We start from the raw sequence: 26413 nt of genomic DNA, 5'->3' as shown, positions 1-26413 counted from the left end.
GGAATTACTCCCAAATCATCTCTCCCCCCAGCTGTTATTTATAGACTCACCGTTCAGTGCAGTGATTTGATGGTTATCGGGTAGCCGTGGTGGTGGTGGCCGGATATTGGATCGCCCGGAAGTCCCGGCGGAACCGACAAAGGGGAGGAGGCCCACGAGGGATGCACGTGCTTCATTTTCCGCTGAGTACGTATACAGTCAGTGGAGGAAGCTTTCAGTTATGAGGGAGTTATCGAAGAGGATGGTGGTGGAAATCCGAGGGGAAATTGAAGACTTCAAGTGGAACATCAAGTGTGTGGAAATTTTTAAAGTATGTTCCGGGGTTTGCACGGATTTCACTGTTGAACGCTTTCGGTGTGATTTAGTGGTGTGGGTTGAGAAGTGATTTCGTCGCGACAGGATAATGCCATCCATTTCTCTTTTACGTTGCTGAGAGATCAATACTGTCGAAGGTTAGGAAATTGAAGTTTTTTAACGATGGAAAATCTGTCGTAATCGGATGAATGGCTTTAACCCATTTGCATTGCCCAAAAATTAATGTTTATCATAAGTAATCCAAACAACTTGAAATGATTAGAGCAAATGTCCCTAAATAATTTCTCTTATGTAAATATCCCACTAATTTAAGGACTACAGAAATTTTTGGATGATTGACTATTGCAAATTAAAAAAATACTCTGCAAAAAATATCATTATCGCAGCCTAACAAGGTTGAGTTGATATTTCAATTTCTCATCAACCAAAAATTAACCCTAATCAAACTCCTTTCCCTCAAAGTTCTGCCAAACAATCACTCCCTCAACAATGTAAACCACCCAGATACCAACTTTTTGTAAACCACATTCCGCCAGTCAATGAGGGTGGTTTCCTTTGCTGCCTCCCACACAAAGACAAACCAACCCACTAGCGAGATAGTGTTAAAATTTTAAACAAACGGCAGCCACGAGGAAAAAGACAACTCAATCTCAAACATCAATCCACTTGCAACAGCATCAGTGGCAGCAGCAGCAGACAAGGGTTAGCAAAAGGCAACCGTTTTCAACTTTGGAGTCTTGCAACAAAATCAGGACCAGACGAGCAAACGAGGAACCCTTTTCCTGACTAAAGGGAAGGAACGTTTGTTGTTCAGCAGGGCCAGAAACAAGACAGACTAGACACGGAATGACATCATCGTCATCGTCGCCATGTAGTTCGAGTTAAGAATGCCACACTAATAAAAGAGGAAGAAAGGAAAAGCCTAGGAAATTCAGTTCCCAAAAGTTGGCATCCTTGGATGCCATTCTGTGATTATAAACCAAAAGACAATTTCTCGCTCGAGATTTTCGCTGAAGAGGAAGCTGCTCTCGCCCAAGTTGAGCGAAAGTTGCTCGTACACTTGTATTAAGTTGCTTTGGATACCTTTAAGGGGTTACATACATGTAGAAAACTTTAAAAAAATATTACAAAAAAAAATAAATCCAGTTGAAAAACGATTTCCACTCACTCTTGTAAGTTTAATGAAGGGGTAATTCTCTACCAACTCACACGAAATCGGGAAAAGTTGCCCCGACCTCGTTTCGATTTGCGTGAAACTTTGTCCTAAGGGGTAACTTTTGTCCCTGATCACGAATCCGAGGTCCGTTTTTTGATATCTCGTGACGGAATGGCGGTACGACCCCTTCCATTTTTGAACATGCAAAAAAAGAGGTGTTTTTCAATGATTTGCAGCCTGAAACGGTGATGAGATAGAAATTTTATGTCGAAGGGATTTTTATGTAAAATTAGACGCCCGATTTGATGGCGTACTCAGAATTCCGAAAAAACGTTTTTTTCATCGAAAAAAACACTAAACTTTTTTTAAAAAATTCTTCCATTTTCCGTTACACGACTGTCAAATTTTTTGGAACATGTCATTTTATGGGAAATTTAATGTACTTTTCGAATCTGCATTGACCCAGAAGGGTCAATTTTCATTTTAAAATTTCGTGTTTTTTCTAACTTTGCAGGGTTATTTCTTAGAGTGTAACAATGTTGTACAAAATTGTAGAACAGACAATTACAAAAATTTTGATATGCAGACATAAGTTATCGAGTTATCGCGATTTTACAAAAAAAAAGTTTTGAAAAAGTTACTTTTTGCGTTTCTCTTTGTTTCGTCGTCCGTGTCTGTCGTGGGTGACCATGAACGGCCATGATCGATGACGACTAACTTTTTCAAAACTTTTTTTCGTAATATTCGAATCCAGAAGAGAAAAGCTCACCCGTTGTGTTGGTCCGAGCAGGGATTTGAACCCCGATCTACCGCTTACGAGGCGGAAACGTTACCACTTGGCTGCAAGGCTCGGTCCGCAAACAATTCAATATTTTAAAATATTTGGAGTTTTTTTTTGAATGTTTGGGCACACAGAAAAAAAAAGTTGAATTTTGAAATGTTGAAAATTTGGTAGGTTGAATATTAACTCTATTTTTGAGAAATATTACATAAAAAATGTGTAAAAATGTGAACCTGATGAATATTCATCAAAAACTGATGAAAATTCATCATTTTCTGGGGTAAAATTAATCTTTTTTTTTGCCACAAAATCTGTCACCATTTCCTGACGAATTTTTTTTCTGTACACCTCTCAGACAATGCAAAGAAGTTTTTTGGTGATTTTTATGGTTTTATTATACCACATTATTTTCAGCTTTATAATTGACTTCGGTTGAAAGTGCACAAAATCTGTAATTATTTCAATTATACGATAAATTAACATCATTACACAATCTGTCACACATTTTCATCATATTTATCCCTCAAACACCCATGTTGCACCAGTGCTCCATAGTTGATTTACTTAAAATTGTTAGCATTAAACAAATTGAATTAATTTTTCTTGCACAAACCTATTTGAAATATTTGATGAAACTATTCAATTTTCATCTCATTTTATCATAGTAAACAAAAACCATAAACATCTCAATTTTGCTTTGACGGAAACGTTTTAATATCTTTTTTTAAATTAAATAACTCATTTTTTTTCTTAAAATAGCTTAACTAATGTTTAATAATTTATTTTCATAAGGCTAAGTCTATTTCCAGATGCTTCAGAAATTGATATTATCAGAAATACAATAAATTGAATTGAACAAAATTTTGTTGTGTGTCTTTATTTATTTTTATTTTTTTTTTCAGAGTATTTTCAAAAAACTGGTCCCAAAGAATAAAGAAAATGTACTTTCGCTTGAATTTTGGGAATTCCCGGGATATTTACAAATTTCTCGGGAAACGGGAAATATTTTTTTTTACGGGAAATCCCGGGAATTCCCGGGAATTTTTTTCCCTGGACGGAAAATTGGACGCTCTAGTTTGGTGCATTAAAAATGGCAAAATAACAACTAATTGCTTAAAAAATGATTGAAGTTCATGGGAAGTTTATACAAATAGTTTTTTGTCGTGTTATGTGTTAACAAATGATAAATAATCAGTAAATTAAAAATGGATGAACCACAAAAAAGATAAACTATAGAATTCGTCATAAGCACAGTTAAAAATCGAATTGACTTGAGATCATAAGAACCAATTTCACTAAGGCGTTAGGCCAATGAAAATACGTTTCAAATTTCATGTTGTGAGCCTAAACATTTGTAGATCTGGCAATCGTATCTCAGGCTATATCCACTTAAATGATATTTATAGACTTTTTTATTCTTTGTCCTCTATCTTAACCTATACCCTAACTGGTTGAATCGACCTTGCCATCACGAAACCGTGCGTCTAGTTATAGATCTACGATCTATTGTTCTTTGTCTTGATGGATGTTGGTGATCTCCTGGGGGTCTTGTTGGAAGAGTCTTCCTTCCATCCTTCACACTTTGTGGTTATGTTAGTCTTCCAGTAAAACATTGAGTGTCAAAGGACCGAAACATTCCCAGCTTATTCAATAGCGGTTAAATTCAATTTGATGAAATAAACCACCACATACAAGAGCTTACTTTTTTTGTAAGTAATTTTTAAAATGTTTAAAAAAGATTTTTTTAATTAGGTTTTTCAGTAGTTATGTTAAGAATTTTAAATGAAATTGGGTAATTCTCCGCCAACTCACACAGCAGTTGCATAAAAAAGCAGTTATATAAATTTTTTTTTAGTATCTCTAAATTTTTTGTGTCAAGTAGCATCATCACTGGCATGCAAAAACAAAGAAACAAAAAAGGAAAATCCTTCGCCGGAAAACTTGGCCTCCGTTCTCTGCGAGAAGCTGCGCAACCAGAAGAAGATTCAGAGAGATAGAAGTGTTTGTTCCGTCGTGCTGTGCTCCGATGACTGTCAGTAATAAATATGGTGCAAGACACACAAAAACACAAAAGAAGGCAAAATAGGAACGAGGACACAACGTCGAGACTTTGCTGCTGCCGGGGTTGTATTTAGAATATTCTTCTGCGTGTGTTCGTTCTTCTTACTTTTTTCTCTTTGTTGTATTTTATGTAGTACAGCGAGAACGTACTACCACGGGCGGACGCTCGAAAAATGTGGAACAGGTCAGGGCGCAGATCTTTGCCAAATTTTGGATTAACAAAAGAATTGCGGAGGCCACTTCGAAGGGGGGAGACGCTTTCAAAATGGGGCAATAGAACACGGACACCGGTTTCGTTCGCACTTTGAAAGTTATGCAAAAGTGTTTTCAACGAATGTTCTAAAGTGTCGAATTTGCTGGTACTTTTTCGGCACCCTAGCTTTTGCGAGCTTTATGCTCGGCTAGAGTACGGTCAACCAAGCTAAGCTAATTTTCTGGTACTTTTTCAAAAGGTCCTATTTACAATGAAAACAAAAGGTATTATAGTATCAACAAAAAATATATATGTCACACAATATTGACACGACAACAAGTTGTACCACATACATTTTCAATATGACCTTGTCAAATCGAGCAAATAAAAATAAAGCGTTCACGAACCACAACACCTCGCAAGGTATAACTTTTAATGATCCATTCGCGTGTTTTCACCGTTGGTCTACACTGTGTAGATTCTCTCCTACACTAACTGAATGGATACACGATTTTCGCGCAAACGTAGAGTTTCCGTGTTGGCACTAATGTACCCGCACCGGGTCGCCTGTAAAACGCAAAACCACCCACAACAACTGCAGCAGAAGCAAGGGCTAGGGAAAATATAGTAGGTGTGTAGTGACATCAACAACCCGTGGAATATTGTTTCCGAAAAATTGTTGCTGGCGACTGTTCCGTGACCGTGCCACAGCGTATCGTGGGAAACAGTCATTTTCTCATATTTCGTTTTTTCAACCTGTACAAAAACTTTGAAGTTCAAAGAAATTTTAAAAGCAATTCTACTGTTAAAAAATTAAAAGATTATTCAGAAACCAGTTTACAGAGAATTGACTGTACTCAAAGCGTAAAATTTGTCGCCAAAGCATGTACCCCATCGACCGTAACGAGCAGCAGTAGTGCAAGATGCCAGAACTAGCGTTCCGTTGAGTGCATTCTTGCAGTGTCATAACTTTCCGACCGGTATGTAAGGTGGAGTGGATCGTGTCAGCTGGGAAACTAATTTAATTGGATTTCAGGAGTTCAAATTTAGTTAAGCGATCCAATAAAATACACTTTCTCCAATTTGTATTTCTGTTTTAAAAACTAACTAAAACCTAATTTCAACCCTGCAATCGAAAAAACTTGCTTTCAGTTGAGCAGTTCTCTACGGAATCGGTCTTTTGCCTTCCTCACGTTACTGAGGAAAGGCTATAAAATCACTCGAAAAATGAACTTCTCAATTAGACCTCCTAGACCCACCTTCATGTATACCTATCGACTCAGAATCAAATTCTGAGCAAATGTCTGTGTGTGTGGTGGGATGTTGATCAAAAAATTGTCACTCGATTATCTCGATATTGGCTGAACCGATTTTGTCCGTTTTGGCGTCATTCGATCCGTCTTGGGGTCCCATAAGTCGCTATCAAAAATTATGCAGCTTAGTTAAGTACTTCAAAAGTTATGCTTAAAAAATGATTTTAACAAAAGTCCGGAAGATTGTAAAAAGGTGGTTTTTGTAAGAAAACCCGTCATGCTATACATTTTCAGAAAGGTATTTAAAAGACTTTTCCAACGCGTCTAAGACATTGAAGATCTGACAATTCTATCAAAAGTTATAAGCACTTAAGTGTTATTTATACGCTTTTTGGAGGCCGGATCTCAGATATGTTGATGAAAACGTTGTCCGGATCTCTCATGCAACCTATCGTTGGATAGGTATTCAAAAGACCTTTCTAACGCGTCCAAAACATTGAAGATCTGACAACCCTATCAAAAGTTATAAGCACTTAAGTGTTATTTACGCACCTTTTGCATTTTGGATAGCACCCTTTAAATGTGAGGAAGGCGCCAACCACCTAAGGGTGGATTAAGTAACGTTTTTTCTTTTATTTTAATTTTTGTATTTTTTAATCCGGCTGAAACTTTTTTGGTGCCTTTGGTTTGCCCAAAGAAGCCATTTTGCATCATTAGTTTGTCCATATAATTTTCCATACAAATTTGGCAGCTAAATATATGATGTATAAAAATTCAAAAATCTGTATTTTTTGAAGGATTTTTTTTATCGATTTGGTGTCTTCAGTAAAGTTGTAGGTATAGATATGGACTACACTGAAAAAAATGATACACGGTAAAACAATTTTTGGTGATTTTAATTGCACTTTTTGTCACTAAAACTTGATTTGCAAAAAAACACTATTTTCAATTTTTTGATATGTTTTAGAGGACATCAAATGCCATCTTTTCAGAAATTTCCAGAATGGGCAAAAAATCTTTGACCGAGTTATGAATTTTTGAATCAATACAGATTTTTTTCAAAAAATCGAAATATTGGTCGAAAAAAATTTCAACTTCATTTTTCGATGTAAAATCGAATTTGCAATCAAAAAGTACTTTAGTGAATTTTTGATAAAGTGCACCATTTCCAAGTTATGCTATTTTTAGGTAACTGTTTTGAAAATAGTTGCAGTTTTGCATTTTTTCAACTAGTGCCCATGTTTGTACACCTTTGAAAACAATATTTTTGAAAAGCTGAGGAAATTCACTTTATTTTGCTTTATTGAACTTTGTTGATACGACCCTTAGTTGCTGAGGTATTGCCATGCAAAGGTTAAAAAACAGGAAAATTGATGTTTTTTAAGTCTCACCCAAACAACCCATGATTTCTAACGTCGTTATCTCAGCAAACAATGGTCCGATTTACAATGTTAAAATATGAAACATTCGTGAAATTTCCCGATCTGTTCGAAAAAAATATTTAAAAAAAATTTGAAACCAATACTAACATTTCAAAAGGGCGTAATTAAAGGGTGAAGATTCTCGAGATTTTCAATTTCCCGGGAATCGAGAGTTGAATTTTGCAATTTCCCGGGAATTCCCGGGACCCGGGAGTTTTTTAACTATGCCATTAGTGCCAATCATTTATAAAGAAAAGTAATTAATGTGTTTCTTTTCAATGAATTTAGATACAATTAATTTATACTCATTCAATAAAACGTTAATTACTAGCCTCGTTATTTTCGGGAACTTTCTACCTTTAATTTTTTTCTGAATCTGCAAATACAAGATCGCTTCTTGATTTTTTTTGGACCGATAATTGTAGTTTAAAATGTTTACGAATCTTAATTCGTACTAAGTGATTTTTCAAAAGTTGCTCACACTTGTTTATAGATTTTTGTGATGTAAAAAAAAAGCTAATATATAATTTCCCAGTATCGGGATTTTTGCAATATGATAAATAACGACTCAAAACAGCAATTAAAAATTGTTTTTTTTTCCTTTTTAACGTCAACTGTAAATATTGATTGACGAAATAGTTATTAGGAAAATCCGAATGTTCAAATGTGGTCCAAAAATGGTCGATCGCGAGAATTCCCGCTCGTCACCCTCTAGGCGTAATATTGAATGTTTTGCCCGGTTGATGTCAATAAATAAAAAAAACGTAAGCTTAAACTTAGGTAAAATTTTAGACAATGCTTAGTACTTCTTAAGAAAATAATAGTTACTCTATAAAAATATATTTTAAGTCAACTTTTCTCACATATATCTCACATATTGCGCAATATAAGCATTTTGATAAAATCTTATTTTTGGATGCGACAAAAAAATGCTTCTTTTGAGCAATAGCACAGTTTGGTCAAAATTCAATACTTTTTCGATGCTTATTTTATTGTTAAACCTATAGAAGGCATGAAATTAAAAAAAAATATTAAAGAACATTGCAGATCGGTTGATGAGATATAGCATCTGAAAGAAGACAAAAAAAAATCAATTGTTTTATAGAAAGTTTAGAAAAACGCCGATTTATTTAGAGATAATAACGCAGCAAGTTTGAAACGTTCTTTTGTTTCATAACGCATAATTTGGGATGTTTTACCCCACTCTCCTCCCTTCGTAAAAAATCGTAAAAGATGAACGTTACTTCCACTACAGATATCTACTGAAAAACATTTAAAATGTATTATCCTGCGTTGAAGATCAGTTTTAGTAAGATCTAACCAGTTTAAAAATATGTTAATTTTTGTTGTAAAACTTCATTTGACTTTTTTTACAACAAAAAAAATCTTGAAGGCTAGCATTTTTTGAAAACATATGATTGATAAATAACATTACTGGTGTGAAATACATGTTACAATATGTTTTTCATCGATGTGTAGATTACAACGACTATAATTTCAATTTTTTTGCAGCCTGATATAATGATGGTTTGGAAGTTTGGTGTCAAAAGGACTTTTTTTTATAAAATTGAACTCCTGATTTGAAGGCGTACTCAGAATTCCGAAAATGTTTTCTGTATTGAAAAAAGAGATTTTTTTTAAATTGTACCATTTTCCCTTACCCAACTGTGAAAATTATGGAACACATCATTTTAAGGGAAATTTACTGCCCTTGTTCGTATAAATGTCCCATATGAGCAGTTCTCTAGGATTTCGGACATTCGATTTTTTTGTATTTTTTAATCCGACAGAAACTTTTTTGGTACCTTCGGTATGCCCAAAGAAGCCATTTTGCATCATTAGTTTGTCCATATAATTTTCCATACAAATTTGGCAGCTGTCCATACAAAAATGATATGTGAAAATTCAAAAATCTGTATCTTTTGAAGGAATTTTTTGATCGATTTGGTGTCTTCGGCAAAGTTGTAGGTGTGGATACGGACTACACTGAAAAAAATGATACACCGTAAAAAAAATTGGTGATTTTTTTATTTAACTTTTTATCATTAAAACTTGATTTGCAAAAAAACACTATTTTTATTTTTTTTTACTTTTTGATATGTTTTAGAGGACATAAAATGCCAACTTTTCAGAAATTTTTAAGTTGTGCAAAAAATTATTGACCAAGTTATGATTTTTTTATCAATACTGATTTTTTCAAAAAATCGAAATTTTGGTCGCAAAAATTTACAACCTCATTTTTCGATGAAAAATCAAATTTGCAATCGAAAAGTACTTTAGGGAAATTTTGATAAAGTGCACCGTTTTCAAGTTAAATCCATTTTCAAGCGACTTTTTTTTTAAATATTTGCAGTTTTTCATTTTTTTAAATAAGTGCACAAGTTTGCCCACTTTTGAAAAAAATATTTTTGAAAAGCCGAGAAAATTCTCTACATTTTTCTTCTTCGGACTTTGTTGATACGACCTTTAGTTGTTGAGATATTGCAATGCAAAGGTTTAAAAACAGGAATATTGATGTTTTCTAAGTCTCACCCAAACAGCCCACCATTTTTCAATGTCGATATCTCAGCAACTAATGGTCCGATTTTCAGTGTTAAAATGCATTGCAATCTCTCAGCAACTAAAGGTCGTATCAACAAAGTCCGAAGAAGCAAAACATGGAGAATTTTCTCAGCTCTTCAAAAATATTTTTTTCAAAAGTGAGCAAACATGTGCACTAATTTAAAAAAATGAAAAACTGCGACTTTTTTCAAAAAAGTTACATAAAAATGGATATAACTTGAAAACGGTGCACTTTATCAAAATTTCACTACAATACTTTTTGATTGCAAATTCAATTTTACATCGAAAACTGAAGTTGAAAAATTTTTGCGATGAAAATGCATATGGAACTTTTATGCGATCAGGGGCAGTTTAATGGTCTTTTCGAATCTTCAATAACTAGAAAGGACCTTTTTTCTTTCTGAAAAAATGCAACTTTGCAGGGTTATTCTTAAGAGTGTTACAATGTTTCATAAGCTGTAGCACAGAAAATTACAAAACGATAAGAGGTTTGCTTGTAACCATCACGAGTTATCGCGACTTAAAAAACTGATTTAAAAAAAAATGACTGTTTGACGGACATTTAGGGGAAAATCCCAAATACGAGCTTGATTGAACGTAACAGGAGCTGGTTCTTTGCACATGAATTTAATATTGGATTTAATTCGTAAAAAAATTGTTAAAAAAATATCCATTTTTGAGGAACTTTGGTCACTAATGCTTTTATTTTCAACATCACTTGCGTTTACGCCAGATCCTTGCGCAAGTTTTGTTATATCCACTGTATCACATTTAAATTTTGAGCAACCTGGGACTTGGTACAGGCCTTCAAAGTTTGGCATATTTTCGAAAAATCTCCTCTGTTCACCCACCAGAACAAACCCCTGAATGTCCTCCAAAAAGTAATTTTCATTACGGGCTAATATTTTAACTTCATAGTTTTTGAAATAAAACCAAGCATTTGTTCTTTAGCTTCAAAATTATATTAAATCTATTTTTCGAGTGAATCTTGTGATTTTTTTACTTTTTTATTAAGAACAAAACACTCTACACAACATTGTCAAAAATGATTTTTTAAAGCACGTGCCAATTTTCATTGAGAATGATGATCACCTTCACTTTAACACTAAACAATAGTGCTTTCCCACACAGGAACCACCCTCAACATGAAAACCACACGAAACACACACAGCACCTTCACCCCCCCCCCCCCCCTCATTGTGTTCCTGTTCCACAAAGCAATGATGCCATTTTCACATCAACATCGATGCATTTCGACGGCTTTTGTTCGGTGGTTTTTTGTTTTGTGGGTGCGCATTGTGCAAGTTTCTGTGCGGTGTGTGTGCACACTTCCGTTTTGCCGAGAAAAGCACAATAGCGAAGCTTTCTCTCCCCTTTCCCAAAAAGCTCTCTCGCTTCCAAGTGGCCTTATTTACAGCAACCACCGACCGACATCGGCATCACTTTCAATTCGTTGAATTTCCCCGAGGAAAAGCAAGGAGGGGCAAGCGGGAAAAATTTCCCATCCTGTTGATTTTCTGGGGCTCGAACATGCAACAGAAGCTCACAAAAGTCCACGTGTACACATCGCATCGGTACAAGCTTTCCGAGGGGGGAGGGAGCCAGCTTCGCGCGCAAGGAAAAACATCCAAGAGCGAGCGAAAATACATTTCAACGCGGTTTTCTTGTTTGGGATTTTTCCGCTCTTTTCCACCGCGCGCGGCACCCCTCCAGCTACAGAACCGGGCACATAATGAAGATAAAGAATTCCATTTATTGGAATTGGGAAAATAAAATAAATTTAGCCAATTCCTTCTGGCTTGGAAGTGGGATCAGTTCCGTTTGCTGCCGGGTTCGATGCTGAAAAGCGAAACCCAGCAAACGAAAGGATTACCCCCCACATTTCCCTGCTCCTCGCAAGGAAGACAAGTCTTGTTTATCTGTTTGTTTTGGCTGAAATAACGTTTTCGACGTGAGTGAGCACGCGGTTTGAACTTTGGAATTGGAAAACGACCCCGGCAATCATATTTGATTACCGAGAAAGCGTTGGTTTCTGGTGGTTTTGTCCAATCGGAAATGATACAAGAAGATTGTGATTTTTGAGACTCTTCATCGAACTGAACCAGTAATATTTGGAACCTCTTTTTATGGTGTACAAATATTATATAATCAATTGGCATTGGCAATGCAACATAGAATTATATTATTTGTATCGCAACGTATTAGTACAAGTTTCCTTTATAAAAAAAAAACAAAACGTGGATCTTCGAAGCAATTTATCAAATGATTATTTTGATTAAAAATTCTGACTCAAGAACCCTTCGATAAAAAATATTGTACACTACTTGATGAGCTTATAAAAATTATTTGATTTTTTTGATGAGTTGTAAAAATTATTTGATTTTTTCATTAAAAAGGGTAATAACGTCAAAGATCGAGAAAACTTAACAATAAAAAATATCATACTAAGAGAACTTTTCCCTTTAATTCGAATAGTTGAGATTCTAAACCTATCGAGTTTAATCTAGGACACTATAACTAGGCGTCTGCCTGTGTGGATCAATCGAACCGCGCACTGGACTCACAATCCAGAGGTCGCTGGATCGAACCCCGAGGCGGACGCAAAAAATCCTAAGTGTAAATAGGGGAAAGTGGGGAAAGTGTAACAAGCTAAGGAAATGCTCGTTATAACCCATCAAAAACGTTAAAAAATCTGTCGGATTTTTCATAATCATCTTATTCCAAGTCTTGACTAAGGCTTTGATAGAAAAAGTTTTTAAAAAATCCTGTTTTTTAATGTAAAAAATTGATTTTAAAATTTTTGATTTTCCGTACGTTCTTCTCAACTAGTGGGGCAAGACGAACAACCTGTTGGGGCAAGAGGAACAATTCATGTAACAACATGTCAATTTGCTAACAAGTGAACTGTTATCACTTAGATACATCAGATTAGAATGTATTTGAAACGTTTCTTTCATTTTCAGATTAAATAATAAGATTTTACTAAAAAAATGATCGTTTTTACGAAAAAAAAAATACTCAGATGAAAAAAAAGAAATTTTAAAAATATCACTATATTTTGCATGAACAATTTTTTTTAACAATTGTTTATCAGTTTTTAAGTATTATTATGTATTTTTTACCCAATAAAATATGTTGTTGCAGCAATTCGTAATTTTTTCCATACCAAAAATCCATATGGTACACTTGTCCCACCTGAACAAGATTTTTTAAAAACTCTCAACAAAAATAACTAGAAGTTAAATCATACTTTATAAAAGGCGCAAGTCATTGCTAGGGACACTACTGATCTAGGAAAAATAGCATTTTGATAAAATGAGCCTTAAAACGAACCCTAAGCCTTATTTTGTACTTTCCAAATATTATAAGAAAACAAAGGTTAAGAGAAAAACTTAATTAAATCTCACGCCCCGTGGCGTGTACGTCATTTTAGCGGATATGTGGTAGTAGTATCAGTTAATTGCATTGCTAGCAACAATTCCTCATACTGGAAATAATCAAAATTGTAAAAATTACGGCCTTTCGAGCGATTGTTCCTCTTGCCCCATATGGTCGTCTTGCCCCACCTTCCCCTATAGGTTTTCGGTGCCCTCTTCCCGTGCTATACCTTCACACTTAGGAGACCCGGGAGGCGGAGTCTTGTCGCAAAAAGAACGATACACGCCTGTGGATCCGTTGACGAAATCGCAAGTTTTAAGAGGGCCACATTATAAGGTATTACGTCGATTCCGTTTTTATAACTAGGGTGTTCCAGAAAATGCGATGTCGCAGAAACCTTTGGGCTAACTCGCTAGTTAATAAATAATTTTCTGTGCAACAATGTTTCTATACAAGCATAATTCTCTACCAACTCACACGAAATCGAAAAAAGTTGCCCCGACCCCTCTTCGATTTGCGCGAAACATTGTCCTAAGGGGTAACTTTTGTCCCTGATCACGAATCTGAGGTCCGTTTTTTTGATATCTCGTGACGGAGTGGTGGTACGACCCCTTCCATTTTTGAACATGCGAAACAATTGGTGTTTTTCAATAATTTGCAGCCTGAAACGGGATGAGATAGAAATTTGTAGTACATTAAATTTCCCTTTAAATGACTTGTTCCAAAAAAATTTACAGTTGATAAAATGGGAAATGGCAGAGTTTTTTTTAAATTTTTTTGATGTTTTTTTCGATAAAAAATACGTTTTTTCGGAATTTTGAGTACGCCATTAAATCGGGCGTCTAATTTTACATAAAAGTCCCTTTGACAAAAAATGTCTATCTCATCACCGTTTCAGGCTGCAAATTATTGAAAAACATCTCTTTTCCGCATGTTAAAAAACCGCCCAGGGACAAAAGTTACCCCTTAGGATAAAGTTTCACGCAAATCGAAGAGGGGTCGGAACAACTGCTGGTGTGAGTAGGCGGAGAATTATCCATAACTTATTTTCCAAATCAGTATTTTAATCTTTAATTTTTTTTTGATAATTTGAAAGGCATTTTTTAAGCATGAATGATGCAAAATCTGGTTCCGATGTTATTATTTCTGAAAATTATCAAACTCATGACAAACCAAATTTTAAAATTGATTTAAATTGCAAAGTCAAATATGCAAATGATTTCAAGATAATTTGTTTTTATAAAGCGCACCATTTCCAAGTTTCAGGTATTTAAGGTTAAATAAGTGTTCACTATTTATGCGATTCCAAAATATTTCATGATGAAAAGCACCTCAACAAAAATATGTTAAAAATTTGAGAAAATTTAAGATTTATTTGATCGGGCCGGGAACCGTGGTGTAGGGGTAAACGTGCTTGCCTCTCACCCAGTCGGCTTGGGTTCGATCCCAGACGGTTCCGGTGGCATTTTTCGAGACGATTTTTGTCTGACCTTTTGTCGGGAGGGGAAGTAAATGTTGGCCCCGGTCTAACCTAGAGGGTTAGGTCGTTAGCTCAATCCAGGTGAAGGAGTCGTCTCCCTGGGTCCTGGTAGGCAGTTGGACTAACTATCCAAATGTCGTCAGTTTGAATCCCGGGGTGGATGGAAGCTGAGATGTAAAAGAGGTTTGCAATTGCCTCAACAATCAAACCTTTGGACACCTAGTTTCGAGAACGCCAAGGCAATGCTGTAGAGCGAATAATTTGATTTTGATTGGATTGCTGTTGCAGGGATATAGCCACATAATCTTAAAAAAATAACAAAAAATGTCACTTTGATACCTGAAGTTTCTATTTATTCGAGTTTCATCAATCTACCTAGCTTATTTTGATTGCGCATTTTTAAAAACCATAACCAAATAACTATACAGATTTTAAAAATGCAATCACTCTTTCGATATTATAAGCCATTATTTAAAATAAAAAGTAGTATAAGGATGTAACAAAATGGGTAAATTTTGCGGTCATTTCAGGGCATAATCCCTTAGGTGTACTGAACCCGAATCCCAAATATGAGCTTGATTGGTTGCTACAGGACCTAGTGATTTGACTTTAAAGTTTTAATGGAATTTAACCCGTAAAATCAATGCGTTTTGCTTTTGGAAAGTTGAGCCCCTTAACTATTTTTGCATTTTTCAAAAACCTCACGAACTCATAGTTCGTGTTCCAAGGATCAACTCTTCTGATGAGTGCGAAAAAAATCGTCAAATATTTAGAATGCTAGAGAATGTATAACACAAGTGCTGAAAACTTCAACTTTTTTCACTCTCTGATGGCAACCATCAGCTTGCTTGGTTGCATGAGCGTAGCGTCGCCTACTTTTATTCTTTTCTGCAGTAGCAGCAAGTGCTGCCATAAGAAAATGAAAAAAGTTGAAGTTTTCGGCAGCGGTGATGTTATAAATTCTGTAACATTCTTAACATTTGACGAATCTTTTCGCAATCTTCGGCAATTTAAGGTTTTTGAAAAATGCATCAAAGTCAAAGCACCAGGTCCTGTCGCAACCAATCAAGCTCATATGTGGTAGTCGGTCTCAGTACATCTAGGGGATCATGCCCTGAAATGCCCGCAAAATTAACCCATTTTGTTGCATCTTAATTTAGTATTTCATACCAAAAGATATTATCTATAGTTGTTTTGATTCAATAAAAAACACTATCAGAGTTTTACTGCTGTTTGTTCAAATTATTACTCCCACAAAAACAAATAATGCAGTAAAGTAGAGAGGTTATTTTTAGGGATTGATTTTTCAAAAATGATCACGCTATTATTTTTAAAATGTTCTGATATAAGAAGGGGCTGTTAGTATTATTCACTATAGATGCTATCAACACTTATATTGGTGAGTCTATTTATCTTTTATCTCAAGTAGATTTCATTATCGAACCTCAATTCTTGCGAGTGATAGATTCGCTTAATACATGGCCTGGAAAAATAGTTCAACTCATTTTAATAGGAAACATTAAACAACACGGTTAAATCCAAACAACAACACTCTCCCTGTACACAAAGAAAAACCAGCAAACAAACCAAAATCCCATCAATCTACCTTCAACGGCTTCATGAAAGAGCCCGGGTACAACAATGCATGTCCGTCAATCATCGTTGTTCCACTATGCCATTGTGCCCACCCATTTTGGTTCTCCACTTTGCTTACATCATTATCATGTTATGTAACAGCTCATCGAGGACGAAATTTTACAAGTGGAACTTCCCTCCAATATCACAACAAAGTTTCCCCCACTACTCCTTTTCCTTACAAAACAGAAAAAAAAAACAAACCGACCTCAAAAAACCCATCAACCACAACTGCCACAAATCAAAATCGTCATAATGGACTAATTCATTGTCTTTTTTTCTTCATTTTTTACTCATTGTCTTTGATAGATGTTAAATTGAAAACTACCATCTATGGTCTCTATGGTAAGTCCCGTACAGGCGCCGTACCCGTTGTTCTTTCCTCACTCTTTCTCTTTTTCGTGGTTCGAAATTGGCCTTCTAGAGGAGCCTCCACGGTCAGGACATGGAGGAATTTGCCGGGTTTTGTCTAGTTTTTCTCTCAAATTTCCACCACTTTTTTTACTCTTCTTCACCTTTAATCTCTCGAATGCATCCCCACCCCTTAAAAAATCTCATTTAGTTCTATTAGACCTCAGAATTTTATCTCTTTTCTTGCACTTTCCCCTCTTCATCTATCAGTTCCGGTACAGTTTTTCACTTAGACCCACTTGAAATTCATTGCATGCCATTTTGCTCAGTCCACCTTACTCCCCCTTCAAACTTCAGCCGCATTAGAAAATCCGGAACAGACCTAATCCATCATGTGGACAGCGCCACCTCGGGTGGGCGGAACACTAAGCCACCTGTCGGGGATTGTTTGTTTCCGACGTCGTCGTTGTCGGGTTTCTCTTCAGCGAGATTGGGTCATTTCACCGAAAAGGGTTTTAAATCGAAATGCCATTGTTTTCCAAATTACCAATTTCTCGATAAACAAATTAGGAGGGGCCATTTCACCGAATATATTAGATGAAAGGACCATTCGGTGAAACGACCACTTAGTTTATCAGAGAGGCCATTTTGCCGGAAACTTTAAATGGCAGCTCAGTATCATGCTCAAAAATCATGTTTTCCTGATTCATCAAAAAGACATTCGATGAAACGACTATTCGGTGAAATGACTGTTTAGTGCAACCGAAACGTCGTTTTGACATTCAGTGTAACTAGTTTCGGGGGAACGACCTTTCGATGAAACCCTCAAAATAACGCTTTCAATGTTCTTCCATTGATGATTCCTTCAACCTAGAGTAGCCGTGCAAGTTTCGATTGCCCTTGAACCGACCCGACCCGACCCGACACCCGCTGTCACATTGTGTGTGGCGTTGGCATGACCTCACCCCCTTAGCGATGGATCCTTCCATTTTGAGTAAGATTTACGGCCGTTGCATGTGGGCCCCTCGATGTCTGTTTGTGTGAGCGTTTTGTTGATTCTTCGAATGCCATCCGGTGTGGGCTTGGAACTGAAATCTGGTCAGTGTTTGACGAGTAAAGTGATTTACCCAGGTAATTGAGAGTAAGAAACCACGGAGAAATTGCATGTCAGTGTGATTTATTTCGTTTATTTATAAATCATTTTTCACTTTTCTACTTTCACAATAGGTACAATATCACAAACAGGTAGCGCACAGCACAGGTAGTGATCATGTTGAACAACAGTTCTAACAAAAATTTCAGTGAATTTAGTAACAAGAACAGCTGTGAAAATAGTTTATTATTAAGGAAACGTTTTACATTCTTGAAACAAAAAAAATAATGCAGATCAATCAGAACAGATGCTGTTTCAAAATCATGCTGGAGTTTGTTTAGAAATGTCAAGATATGAACTTTAAAAGTTAATATATTTTTACTGGAGTAAGCCGACATAAATCAAAAATATAGCAGAAGTTATTTTGCAATGTTCTTAAAAAGATGTCTTACACGTCGACGTAGTCGTGCTATCTTGTCACACTCGCCATTTCGACGTTCCGAGAAAAACGCGTTTCATTGTTTGACTTTGAATAAACAAAAACTAGAGAACGCGATGTAAACAATAACAAACACGTTTTGTTTGGCTGACCATCATGTGCATTGTCCCAAATTTTGGTTGATGTTAGTTGATGGAGTCCCGAGTTATAATTACAAATGTTTACGGTAGTCTAACTTGTACGTCCGTCAAACATGTTCTGACCTGAAATCCCTTTGGCCAGTTGTCGCACTTACATCAATTTTCAGGGAGTGACCAGATAGCACGACAAGATTGAATATCTCAGGATTGAAATCGATTTGTGAGGATATGTGAAGGTCAAAAGGTGAGGCATTGTTAGCTACACAAAATGGCGTTCTTAACTCAGTTTGGCTTAAAATGCACGTTTTCTACGAATCGGTCTTTTTTTTAATTTTAATTTTTGTATTTTTTAATCCAGCTGAAACTTTTTTGGTGCCTTCGGTACGCCCAATGAAGCCGTTTTGCATCATAAGTTTGTCCATATAATTTCCCATACAAATTTGGCAGCTGTCCATACAAAATGATACATCAAAATTGAAACATCTGTTTCTTTTGAAGGTATTTTTTGATCGACTTGGTGTCTTCGGCAAAGTTGTATGTATGGATAAGGAAACTTTTGGTGATTTTAAATCACACTTTTTGCCACTAATACTTGATTTGCAAAAACCTTTTTTTTATTTTTTTTTTCATTTTCTGATAAGTATTTATAGGACATCAAATGCCAACTTTTCAGAAATTTCCAGATTGCTCAAAAAATCTTTGACTGAGTTATGAATTTTTGAATGAATACTGATTCAAAAAAAAAATCGAAATATGGGTCGCACATTTTTTAACTGCCTTTTTCGAGGTAAAAGTGCTTTGGTAAAATTTTGATAAAGTGCACCGTTTTCCAAATTTCAAAAAGAAGTAATTTTCAATATTTGGCCCTTTTTAAATGTTAGTCTAGAATTGTTAAATTGACAGTATTGTTTTCTAAAAGATCGGAAAATTTTACGAATGTTTCATATTTTAACAAAAGTTGTTGAGATATTGACATTAGAAATGAAGGGTTGTTTGGGTGGGACTTAGAAAACATCAATTTTCCTGTTTTTAAACCTTTGCATGGCAATATCTCAGCAACTAAGGGTCGTGTCAACAAAGTTCAAAAATGCAAAGTATAGAGAATTTTCATTTTTTTCAAAAATGTTTTTTTTTTTCAAAAGTGGGCTAACATGTGCACTACTTTAAAAAGGAATAACTGCGACTATTTCAATAAAAATGGTACGTTAAATGGCTATAACATGAAAACGGTGCTCTTTATCAAAATTTCACTAAAGTACTTTTTGATTGCAAATTGGATTTCACATCGAAAAAAGAAGTTAAAACTTTTTGCGCACGATATTTCGATTTTTTTGAAAAAATCAGTATTGATTCCAAAATTCATAACTCTGTCAACGATTTGTTGCACTTCCTGGAAATTTCTGAAATGTTGGCATTAAACATACAAAAATACACATAAACATACAAAAAAATAATAAAAATAGTATTTTTTAGCAAATCAAATTTTAGTGCCAAAAAGTTAAATCACCTAATTTTTTCAGTGTAGTCCGTATCCATACCTACAACTTTGCCCAAGACACCGTTGAAAAAAATCCTTCAAAAGATGCAGATTTTTGAATTTTCATGCATCATTTATGTATGGACGGCTGCCAAATTTGTATGGAAAATTATATGGACAAACTTGTGATGCAAAATGGCTTATTTCCCTAGTAACATTTTAGGTTTTATGTAGGCCATAAAAGCCTATTTAGGCCGTATGAGGGTTTTCAGAACCATGATAAAACCTGTAAGTTTAAAAATGTTACTAGGGTTGGGCATACCGAAGGCACCAAAAAAGTTTCAGTCGTATAAAAAATACGGAAAAAATCGAATGACCGAAATCTGAGAGAACTGCTCAAATGCAAGATATGTATATGCAAGATAACTTCAGCTCGATTTCCAAATTCAAATGTATTTAGCTCAAATTTGTGCAAAATTAATCTTGGATTACTTTCTGCATGATAATTTCAGCTCGATTTTAAATATGATAATATTCTTTAAATAAATTTTACTCGACGTTTTGTAAGATGTCTGCAAGATATCTTCAGGTCGATTATTGTGAGATAATTTTCGGCAAGATAACTTCAGTTCTTTTTCTGCAAGATAACTTCTGGTCTTTTCCGGAAGATATCTTCTGGTGTTCACATCATCAGATAACTGTGAAGAACCGATTTTTAGCGAAAATATTTATATTTGATTATAAATGAAAATATTTGTTCAACTATGTGACCAAACCAAAAGCTATCTTGCAGCATGATTCTATGACACCACCAGAAGTTATCTTGCTAGAATCAGTTTTAACTATCTTGTGGAAAGTTAATTTACAAATAATCAAGCTGAAGTTATCTTGCAGGAAGTTATCTGGCAGAAATCGAGCTGAAGCTATCTTGCCGATTTCATGATTCTGGATAAAAAACACATCACTGCAAGATAATGTATGTATTAAAAAATTGTCTTACAGCGGGGTAATTCTCCGCCAACTCACACAGCAGTTGCCCCGACCCCTCTTCGATTTGCGTGAAACTTTGTCCTAAGGGGTAACTTTTGTCCCTGATCACGAATCCGAGGTCCGTTTTTTTGATATCTCGTGACGGAGGGGCGGTACGACCCCTTCCATTTTTGAACATGCGAAAAAAGAGGTGTTTTTCAATAATTTGCAGCCTGAAACGGTGATGAGATAGAAATTTGGTGTCAAAGGGACTTTTATGTAAAATTAGACGCCCGATTTGATGGCGTACTCAGAATTCCGAAAAAACGTATTTTTCATCGAAAAAAACACTAAAAAAGTTTTAAAAATTCTCCCATTTTCCGTTACTCGACTGTAAAAAATTTTGGAACATGTCATTTTATGGGAAATTTAATGTACTTTTCGAATCTACATTGTCCCAGAAGGGTCATTTTTTCATTTAGAACAAAATTTTTCATTTTAAAATTTCGTGTTTTTTCTAACTTTGCAGGGTTATTTTTTAGAGTGTAACAATGTTCTACAAAGTTGTAGAGCAGACAATTACAAAAATTTTAATATATATACATAAGGGTTTTGCTTATAAACATCACAAGTTATCACGATTTTACGAAAAAAAGTTTTAAAATAGTTGGTCGTCATCGATCATGGCCGTTCATGGTCACCCGCGACAGACACGGACGACGAAACAAAGAGAAACGCAAAAAGTAACTTTTTCAAAACTTTTTTTCGTAAAATCGCGATAACTTGTGATGTTTATAAGCAAACCCCTTATGTATATATATTAAAATTTTTGTAATTGTCTGCTATACAACTTTGTAGAACATTGTTACACTCTAAAAAATAACCCTGCAAAGTTAGAAAAAACACGAAATTTTAAAATGAAAAATTTTGTTCTAAATGAAAAAATGACCCTTCTGGGACAATGTAGATTCGAAAAGTACATTAAATTTCCCATAAAATGACATGTTCCAAAATTTTTTACAGTCGAGTAACGGAAAATGGGAGAATTTTTAAAACTTTTTTAGTGTTTTTTTCGATGAAAAATACGTTTTTTCGGAATTCTGAGTACGCCATCAAATCGGGCGTCTAATTTTTCATAAAAGTCCCTTTGACACCAAATTTCTATCTCATCACCGTTTCAGGCTGCAAATTATTGAAAAACACCTCTTTTTTCGCATGTTCAAAAATGGAAGGGGTCGTACCGCCCCTCCGTCACGAGATATCAAAAAACGGACCTCGGATTCGTGATCAGGGACAAAAGTTACCCCTTAGGACAAAGTTTCACGCAAATCGAAGAGGGGTCGGGGCAACTTTTCCCGATTTCGTGTGAGTTGGTAGAGAATTACCCAGCGATGATGATTGATTTTTAGTACTTGCTAAGTTAGTGAACTTTTCTTAAAATTTTGAGATAATACAATTGGAATATGTTTTTTCGTAACTACCGTCATATTTTGCTGTTTTTTTCGCTGTAGTACAACTGTTCGAGATTGAAATATGAATATTCCTCAGAAGTCATTTACAATTCGTCTTTTCTCCATAAAGCAACTGCTTCATCCTTCAATTTACAGAGCATTAAAAAAACGAATCTCACTGAATCCCATCAATTCGTCATTCCATTATTTTTGCCAGTTATCAAGAAAATTACCTTTCCAGCTTCAAGAGACGGTAAAACCTTCCGAAAAAAAAGTAATTTCATTTCTGTCTCGTTAACATAAGCTTCCCATGCCAGTCAAGAAAAAAAAAAACGCGCGTACATCACGAGACCTAATCCCACCATCTCACCTTCCCTGTAGCTTGCTCGCGATTATTATTGCTCAGCCATCAACTTCAGGACAGAAACAAGCCTGGGTGGTTCACCATCCACTCTTCGAAGCGGAAAAAATGGATCAAGATTGTCTCCCCCACGTGGCCGCGTGGCTACTTGTTGTTGGCGCGAATATTCTTTGCGTGTCACGGTTTTTTATTATCTTGCCGTGAAAATCAGCGTAGAAAATTGCGAAATTTTCACGTCGGTTTCACACGGGTTTTCCGTCCTTGCGGGGAGGAAAAAAATCTTGATTTCATCAAGAGTGAGGCGAAATAGATAATCGTTGGAAAATGAAGAAAAGAAAAATGATTGAATGAAAAATTTGGTTTCTTTTTTCCTTTTTGAAGGATTACGATAAATTCTGGTTTGATTTGATACCCGAGCTTTTGGGTAATTTAGCTTAGATTCATTTGAAAATGAGAAAATAAAAAATCATAAGGCTAGTTTGGTATGCTTATTTCAATACCGTCAGTGGGGATGACTTTGGGTCAAAAAACCATACACCTCTCGTAAATTGATTATTGATCAGTTGATTTTTTTTTGTTTTTTTTTTTTTGACTTCATTTTGTCAATCAATTTACTTGGAATCTTTGATTCGTTCATAGAAATTTCTTTAAAAAATATTGCGATAAATACAAATATCTATTAGAATGTAGAAAAACTGATAAATTCTGCGGACATTTCAGGGCATGAGCTTGGTTGGTTGTGACAGGACCTGGCGCTTTGACTTTAAATTTTTAATGGCATAAAACTCGTAAAACCGGTGCGTTTAGGTTTGGTAAACAGATCTTTTTCAGTTAAAATTGAATTTAAAGAATCCGTATTTTGAAATTTTAACACAAAGATAAGTTTGGGTCGGTAAATGATAACATTTAACTTTAGAATTTGTTTGGCTTAGCTATGTTTATTTTGAAATAACATCTCTTGAAAATAAAAATCTTACAAAAGGTTGATTACTTAACATTGGGAAATTTAATTTGCAATTGAGAGAATTTCCATACCGAAATTTGGGAAATAAGCAATGTTTCGGAAAATGTTTTGTTCTGGGCTATAATCTTATTTTTTTAAATGCCCATGGTTATCGTTTCTTTTTTTTTCTTGAAGATCGGAAAATTTCTTTACAGGGGAACAGCATCTAATTCCAGCATGCCTCTAATGTTGGTAGGCGTTTCAACTGAAATCGAGTGATAAATAGCTCAATAAGAAGTGAGCAAGCAAGTTTCTACCAAAATTTGCAAAATTAGTTGTTTAAAAAGTGAAAATCAGCAAATTGGATGGAGTAAGGAGCGAATGCTTAACCTTAGTTGTTTTGTTTCAAAAAATAATGGTTAACTTTTTTCTGAGAACCTGGCAGTAAAAATTGAAAAAATGGTTTTTGCTTAGTCTCATAATCTGACACTTAACTGGTTTACGGGGTCATCCATAAACCACGTGGACAATTGTTTTTAAATACCCCCCTCTTCCTTTATGGATTATTGTACACCTTAAAAAAAAGATTCCTTGTGGTTTATAGATGGTCCTTGTATCGCTCATAAGTTGTAATTTTTGATAGCATTTTTATCTCATATCAAACAAATCAGAACAGTGCTAAAGCTTACTTTTATAAAATCTGGATTTGAAACATAATCTGACTCGTTTACATTTACAACAATTACATCCCGTTTTTTGTTTTTTTTTTTTTTGTAAACTTCTCGTGAATTCTCGAAAATCAAGACAAAATTTATAACTTCTAAACTTTTTGAACCCAATGGTTTTTGAAATCTGCCGGATAATTTGTATTCTTATTTGTTTTTTTTTTTAAAGCAGGACAATTTAAAGCTTATTTTTTCGATAAGTTATTCCACATTGGACTTATATAAATTATTTGATTAACAAAAATTTCAACTGAAAACGAGAAGATTCCATTGGAAGCAATAGGTCTTGGTAATCTTTATGTCAAAATTGCTATTCAAACCTAAAGATTTGTGTAATTTTATGGCATCCAAACTTAAATCTAGGATGCTTAAAAAAATTGCTATTCATTTTAAAATTTTGTTTGTTTCTGCTAGAATTGAACTCTTATATTTTATTTGGAGAAAATATTGTGTGAACTCTTTTCTATAAATGCTTAAGTTTAATTCGACGAAAGGATTTATATTTTTCCAAAATATATAAACTATTCTGTAGATTTTTGGTTATATTTTACAAATTGTGCAATTCGAAATGCTCAAACTTGTGTTCCGGTAATACTTTCATGTACAATCAGTTGTACAATGCAAAGTTTTTTTTTCATTTTGATTAGAAAATCAACCTTTGGGATTAATTTTAATAAGTTTTGAAATATTTGCAATTGCATTTTCAGTTCTCAAAAAAAATAAATAAAAAAAAAGCTGCATTTTGTTTTAATTCCACAGATTATATTCATAACAAAAATTGAAACGGTTCTTTCAAAAGATTATAAAAAGAACCGCGTTTTTTGTGAGCCACGGTTCGTTCGCTCTTTTCAGTGAACCGGCTCTTTAAGCGGCACTCTCTTTTTTGCCCACCTCTATCTCAAATACAATCCAAACGGAAATCAATTGTTGAGCTCAAAACCATGAAATAGGAAACAAAACAAAAATTTCAATAAAAAAGAATGCGTATAATTTTAAAATTATAACTATAAGATATTATAAGAAAAATTTAAATGCTTAAAAATGCCATAAACGGAAGGTCTATTTCTTGTTCAAATACTAGTAAAACGCAAAATGAAATTCCTTAATTTTTTTCATTCTCTTATTTAAAACTGATGATTTCAATCGCGGCTCAAAGCGTTCAAAAGCATTCTAAAAAACAAAACTTCAAATTTCCTAGGGGATCCCTGGGATTTTTTAAAATATTGCTGAAATATTACAGGCATTTTTTCAACCCCCGATATCAATTTCAAGAAATATTCAAATTTTGGTTTATTTAATAAAAAAGCAAATGATTCTAAAATTAGACAAATTTCATCTGTCTAGCCACAAAGCTTCATTAATATTCCGCCCACAATTGGATGGTTTTCCGAATCCAATTTAAAACAGTTGATCGTTTTGTCGTAGCAAATTATCTCGTTATTTTTTTTCTCTCTCTCTCTCTTCTCCATTACGGGGACCAACCATCTTGTTCAACATTAAAAACCACACCAAGCTAAAACCAAAGAAGTAAAAATAAAATTTTATTGCTAATTAAATACTCGCTCCTTCTCCCTCCCCATTTTCCGATGGTCCTTATTTTTCCGCGGGTCGAAAATTGAATTTCTTCCCGGAAAACCCGTCATGCAAACCGTGGGGCATTAGAGAACCGAAAATTTTGGGGATTCCGATGGCGTTTCGCGTCAATTAAGTGGTGCTTGTCACACTCGGGTAAGACCCGCGATAAGGCGACTTATTTGCCACCCCCCTCAAACATCAGCATTCAGCTCTTTCTCCTTCTCCGAGGATATGGGGTGGGGTGGAATACTTCAAAGTTTATTCGCTGCTCCCTTTTTCCGTTGTTTGGATTCTCGTAAAAGAAACCGCGCCAGTTATTAGCTTTTTATGGCGTTTGGCCAGAAGACCAGAAAGGAAATGAACCGGAAGAGGGGGTGTTTGTCCTTGGCGGAGAGGGGTTTCTTAGGAGGAGGTTGGTGTAAAGTTTTCCCCGGACGCATCACCGCAACAAGGTCCGGTACTTTGGTGGGGAAGTTTTTCATACTCGTGGGAAAGTTTTTGTTGATGTTTAGTTTGGCATTCGTTGTCCCTGCAAATTGGATTGGAGTGCTTTCTTGTGCGGATTAGGATAAATGTGTTTACTTTGGAAACGCGGACGAGGAAAGTGCTTTCAGCAGATAATAAGTTGAGTGCTGTATTGGAATTATTCAGGCG

At 35.1% G+C, this 26413-nt stretch overlaps 1 protein-coding gene across 1 annotated transcript in view; it reads left to right on the top strand.

Annotated features, from left to right (window-relative positions):
* LOC120414119 (band 7 protein AGAP004871) overlaps positions 1-26413 on the top strand; it is a 420902-nt gene that overhangs the window by 295263 nt on the left and 99226 nt on the right. The window lies entirely within an intron of this gene.

This window comes from Culex pipiens, chromosome 3, assembly GCF_016801865.2.
Source record: "Culex pipiens pallens isolate TS chromosome 3, TS_CPP_V2, whole genome shotgun sequence".
Taxonomy (NCBI): domain Eukaryota; kingdom Metazoa; phylum Arthropoda; class Insecta; order Diptera; family Culicidae; genus Culex; species Culex pipiens.
Note: the sequence above shows the minus strand (reverse complement) of the source record. Positions and strands in the feature narration are given on the sequence as shown.